The sequence below is a fragment of the Citrus clementina genome, unplaced genomic scaffold (assembly GCF_000493195.1).
Source record: "Citrus clementina cultivar Clemenules unplaced genomic scaffold, Citrus_clementina_v1.0 scaffold_5, whole genome shotgun sequence".
NCBI lineage: Eukaryota > Viridiplantae > Streptophyta > Magnoliopsida > Sapindales > Rutaceae > Citrus > Citrus x clementina.
The window spans coordinates 10,157,853-10,164,566 of NW_006262201.1; the positions used below are offsets into that span (position 1 = coordinate 10,157,853).

Genomic DNA, 6,714 nt, shown 5'->3' on the forward strand with positions numbered 1-6,714 from the left:
CCTCTCCCCCCTAATTTGATATCTCTGAATCCATTTTTGGGATCCATTTTCTGTAATTCCTTCTCCATCTTGTATTTTCTTAGTATTTTAATAAATTTCCATTTTGCCCCTAGTTCAATTATGAGTGGCTAATTTTCTTTCAAGCTTGGGTTGAAGGTGAAGTCTCAACATGTGTCATGGGCTTTATTTGGTAAATTTATTTTCTCTTCCCCTCTAGTTTTTGTGGATGTTTTAACTTCTCGTCGACAAATAATACTAATCTTGTCTAGTACCGCCTTGGTTACACCGGCTCTCTAGTATAAGGTTATTATTATCTGGCACGATAAGCCCTTAGCACCATATTGATTAGAGCGTTGTTCATGAGGTGTGGATTCCCCCCTCATGATTTAATTGGTATTAATAAGGAATATTTAGCCCATGATGCATGTTGATACGGATCCAGATACCCAAGTACGTCATTTCAATAGAATTCTCTTCAATTTATTCTCGCTATTTCAATTCCAATTTTAGAATTTATTCTCGCCATTTTAATTTAAGTTTTAGCAAATTCCAAATCATTTCCACCACAAATCCAATCATTCATTTACAAAATTAATTCTATACACAATTAAAATCCACCTCCTCGTGGGATCGACACTCGTCACCATTAGTCTATACTACAATAGATTCGTGCGCTTGCGAGTACATTAAAATTTGCACAACAGAGAGCGGTCCAGTCCTTCAGACTTGATCCGGTAGACCCTTATAGATACTACCTGGCAGGATTTGCTCTTTGCATAAGGACTGGTATAGGAGGGAACTGATCATCTGAGGAGACACTTGTCTCATCGCCAGTATCATCTTCTTCGTTCCATCCTGTAGCCTTTTGAGGCCATGGATATTGCGGAGGAGGAGCATAACTTCTCCAGAATGCCTTCTGACAGTTGCCAGATATGCCAGATATAAAAGTTACTTATCTCTCCATCCTCACTTACCTCTCCCTCACATTTATCATCTACCACACATCAACATCAACATCACCACCATCATCACCTCTCATTGGACCCCAATTCCTCAAGCCCATCACAGCCGTCCATAACCTCACCCTCCTCCTCCTCTCCCTCATCATGGCCGTTGGTTGCCCTCTCTCCATCATCCTCCATTTACCCCACCTCTGTTACAAACTCTGTTTACCCCCTACCATTTCTCCGTCTGGCATGGCCTAATTCCGACGGAATCAACGACGGTCGTGATAGGTTTTGGCTGCGACAATTCGCGCTTCAAACGGCGGCGTTTCGGTTGGTTTTTGGCGACAGTGACGGTGGGAAAGTGATGGCTGGCTTAGGAGCTTTCGTTGCTACCATCCATGGCCGGTGAGGTGGCCGAAAATTGGAGATATGTCTGCGTTGGGTTCGCAGTTTTGGGTTGGGTTTTCCGGGTCGGTTTGACAGCTTCCTCTATCCCTCTCCCCCATAAAACATTACGCAGCTTCCTCTTATTATTATTATTTTTTTCACATACGTTATAGAACATTAAGAACATTAATGAGATATGTTTAGTAAGGACTATTTTGATATTTCGATGAGTAGTAAAAAGTAATGTTAAAATTTTATAGACGAGTGTATAGTAAGATGCTCAAAGTACTAGAACATATATAAATAATCCCAGCTCTAATAAATTTTTGCCACATAATGAGTTTTATCCCTTAAGCAAAACATATCGATAAAGTAAACAAAAGCACAATGCATGAGTACATGTCAATAACAAATGAAAGTAATTAAGATAAAGAATATGCTTTATTTTCTTTTATTTTAGTTTTTTTTTTGGTTTCTTTTGAAAGGAGACCAACTAGATCATGCAAGAAGTTAATTTTTTTTTTTAAATAAAAAGGGAGAAATGATGGTCTTACAAAGTTCGAATATAAAGTTTATAATCTAAAATTAATGATGTGACAATTAACCTAATGGAGTAAGAAGTCCCAAATAGATTATATTTTGCTAAAGAAGTCAATTCTACCGAGAATACCTCTTTCTATTGAATTTAAATGATGATTATTTGTTTATATCATAAAAGCTAAAATAATTGTGTGAGTAATTTGATTCTTTTACAGTATAAAAATAAATTCAGAAAATGTTAGGGCATGTTCTGTAATATATTTTTAAATTTATATTATGAGAATGAAAATGGTGTTTTCAAGTTGATAAAATTTCAATTGAAATATGTGTTTGTTATTATTTTATTTATCATATATTTTCAAAATGAAAATAACCGATAGATAAAGTTAAAAATGATAAAATAATGGATATATTAAGCAATTTTACTACATGCAAATTATTATCTGTGTTTAAAGTTCATATAAAGCTTGTTTATTTTTCAACATACCAACTTACAATAATAATAATAAAATTTTTGTGATATCCAATATTAACTTTTTAAAGTAATTATTTTTTGTTAATGTGTCCGCTGTTCAATCGATCTTCCTACTTTCTATGCTTGAGATTAGATCATTTGCTTCAAAGATTCGAACTGGACTTATAGTAGGAAAAAGAATTTTCTTCAATATGAACTCCAATTCTCTTTTATATATATATATATATATATAAATCTAATTCTCCTTTCAACATTTTAACATTTTGATGAAATAAACAATTATTGGCGAAAGATTACATGCTTCCTTACATTAGAGAACCAAATACTCAGATAGGTAGTGTAAATCTCTACTGATCGTTGGTGATTTTATCAAAATAAAATTCAATACAATGTATAAGCACACTTAAATCCGTCCAAAAAAACATAAATGACCCAGCAAATAAAGAAAAGTACTGTGAAGTAAAATTGAAAAGTACAATCCGTCGATCATTTGATACGTATTTTTCTTCACAGAACCTCAATTCAATAGACAAAAGCTCCTCTTAATTTTTCTTTTCTATTTAAATAAAAGAACAAAAGAAATTGATTACGGAGCCATTAATTTCCAAGAATTAATAAACGAAAAGGCCCATAATTTTTGTAAACCCACCCCACTCTCAAGAAATAATTACAATAAGTTCAAATTATTTTTTAAAAATTGAAATAAAGAAGATGTAATTACAATAAGTTTGGAGATTGAATCAAATAAAATAAAATACCTAAACTATTATATACAAGAACTCTTGATTCTTGGGGTATTTTAGTCATTTTATATTATCATGGTAAATTAGTCAAATAAAACTTATCTTGAAGCAACCTAAATGGTCAAAGACACCTAAGTTAAAAATAAAAATTATATGAATGATTTAATTTATTGATTGTCTATACGTTTTATTGATTTATGTATTTTAAAAATAGTATGAACGTATTACAATTATTTTCTGACAGCAAGGTAGATTTGTAAAATAAGTGGGTAGAAACTATCCCCGTCCTCAAACAAATAAATGAATTATCGGTGATGCATGCTTTTTCCCAACTTTCCTTTTTTTTTTCTTTTGGTTTTTTGTTTTTGTTTTAAATGTAGAAGAAGGAAGAGATGAAGATCCAATCCAATCTGATAGTAGTAGTTTATTTTAATTTTTATTAATTTGATTTCATAGGAGTAGTTTTCATTTTTTGTTGAAAATTGGTATAAAAAAAAACTGAAATGAGATGATTACTTTAAAACAATCTTCAAGAACTAAAATAATTTAAAAAAAACTCAAAATAAACAAAAAGTCTTAAAAATAACCCTAATCCGAACATTATTTGAATCCATCCTAACTAGCCCGAATATGATTTTAACCCAAACCCAACCTAACTCGCTTATAATTATAACCCAATGCGATCCAAATTCAACTCGAATTTTTGATCCGATCTAATACAATTTGAATATTCTAACCCTATCAACCAGAAACCCAATTAGGTTGATCTGAACCCACATTTGTCCACTCCCAGAGGGGATCATGACCCTACAAGCTTTGAAAGTTTTTTGAGATTTCTAAGTGAATATTAAAAATTATGTATAAAAAGACTGATTTGACCCCTAAACACTTGATATAGAAACTTTATACATATAATAGAAATTTAATTTTATATTTTGTGAAATAAAGTCAAAGTAACTGAATTTTTTTTTATTTTGTTAATTATTTTTCTAATATGACAAAATGACAAATAGCCTTGTGCCTAGCTCTTTGACTTTTATTTTGCTAATTATTTTTTTCATTTCTCTTGCAACAGTAACTTCAATTATCAATCAAAGTCGCCAAATCAAAATCTCTGCAGCCTGCAGCTACAAGCAAACTTCTCAAATTTTGAAATTCCTTATGACTACATAATAGCTATAAATAGAAAAAGCGTCTAAAATAACTATGTTTTTCTAAGTTTGAGCTTGAGCCCCCTGAAGATTTACTCCATACGTAACAAAATATTGGTTTTGCTAGTAAAATTGCTAACTATGTTTTTCTTTGTATTTCCGCTCAAGGATGAAGAAATTTCCCTAGACTTTTGTGGTGAATATCTTACGAACATATGACAATTTAATCTTTGGCTGAGACTTGTTTAACATAAGAGATGACACTTTAAAGCAATAGGAGAGATAGATAACAAGCTTTGTTCCCCAAAAAAAATCTATCAGATATATTATGCCCCCGGTTGCTATTGCTAAATATAGTCATAATTACTAAAAAATAAGTAATTCTTTTTTTATATATTAAAATGGTAAACGGGTGGATAAAATTTAAAATAAATTTTTAACTTTTTATCTATTTTGACATTCGAATTTTAAGCTCGAGAAGTCAAGCAATAAATAAAGCTTTTTGAGAGGCTAACTAAATTCTTAGTAATTGCATATAATTTCATTTCATCAGAACAGTTTTATCAAAAGCAATTTTATAAATCTTTTTGGAAAGCTTTAATCCTTAATTATCTTTCACATATTTTCTTTGTAATATGAGGTAAGTCGTGGACCATAGTATGGTATTTATTGTAAATAAAATCATTATGAAACTGATTTTATTCTTCTTTTTTTCACAAACAAAGTATCTAGCTAACTGCAGATGTAATGAATTACTAATTACCATTATTTGAGTCGCTCTCTAAATTAGATCTTGGAGTCTGTCCTGGCATAATAAAATTAACGACATAATGGCTTTTGATTTTGCCTACCTGATAATAAAAGTTGTCTGCGATATAGACAAGAAATGGATCCATACGTTAAAGCAAAATTGAAAAATATAAAAACATAAATTGCTAGGAGATGATTTTATCCGAAATTTCACTTGCACGGTATTGGCCACATATAAATTTGTGATGAAATTCATAACGGATTAATATAATTGAACGAAATTACTCCATACAATTTCATAAGTATGTATTATACAATTAAAAATCTATTGATATTTATAATAAAATAATATATCTACTAAGTGCTGGGATATATATTTGTGGGGAAAGACAAATGTAGAGAATTGCAGTAATAAAGGTGGAAGTGAAACTTTATAATAATTAATTAATGTGTTCACAATTCTGTAAGTATAATAAAATCATATTAATAGGTAAATTGTAGAAAATTAATGTGTACTTAAGGGCACATTACAAATGTCGCTTTCCTAAAGATATCATTTGTCCCACCAATTAAGTGATGCATATAGGCTAAACAAATATACCTCCAGGATACAATGAATCACTTATTTGTTTGCATGTGTTTTTCATCGATGAAAGCAAACTTGAATACTTTTGAATGTTGCAAGCTTTTCGAGAATCAATATATTATTCCTATAGTAAACAATATATTAGATATTTGATGCATATAGTATAGATGTTATACAATAAAATTTGTTTCAGGAAAGAGGGTTGAGAAGAGAGTGATGTAGTATCATTATTTCCATGTTTAAAAATTAATTCTAAATTAGCTATAACATGCAATCTTTTAATATTCACATGTCCTAAATGAATATGCTACAAAAATAATGAGTCAATCATGTAAGAAGAAGAAACATTAATTTTATTAATATTGAGCTTGAACATTCCCAAATACATGTATCCTTTCCCAATAAAGGTACCTGAAACGACCCGCCCCGAAAACCCCTAGGCGAGTCTATCTAGTCTCATCAAAACGGACTAGAAAATCTATTCATAAAGAGTCTGCCGAAAATTCGGCAGAGTCTCCTTTATATATATAACACTCCCAATCTACAAATATGAAAATAACACTCCCAATACAAATCTCATATACAACAAACTCCAGTACTCAACATACTCAACCAAAATGCTGAGTCTTATATTATACAATCCCAAAAGAACAAGATGACCAAAATGTCCCAACAAAAACATTTACACAATCTAGCACCATCACGTGGCCAAGACTCAAAATATATATACAGTCGCTGGGTCAGTCTGGTGTACCTGCAACCTCCTGGTGAGGGGGGAAAAATATAATAAAAGCAGGGTGAGTTTAAAACTCAGTGAGATCAGTGAGTGGATAGTAGGTTTGAAAATTAAATCTTACTTTAAAAGAAATAATCATATCATTTCCAAATACGGTTTCATTAAACCATAAGCGAGAAATCAGAAATAAATCATTAAACATTTAAATCAGATTACCAACCATAGAAATCATATCACCAAATCATATAGGATTCACAAATCTGAAAATCATCATAAAACAAGTACCCAGGGAAATAATCTCGTCATATCCGGACCTCAACGGACGGGCAATGACGTACTATCTGGGTAACGTCACGCCCCGGAGCTACACAGATAGACAGGGAAATACCATCTCATATC

The 6,714-nt window shown here is 31.3% G+C and overlaps 1 pseudogene; it reads left to right on the forward strand.

Annotated features, from left to right (window-relative positions):
- The first annotated feature begins 932 nt into the window (after positions 1-932).
- LOC112097890 overlaps positions 933-6,714 on the forward strand; it is a 31,123-nt pseudogene continuing 25,341 nt past the window's right edge.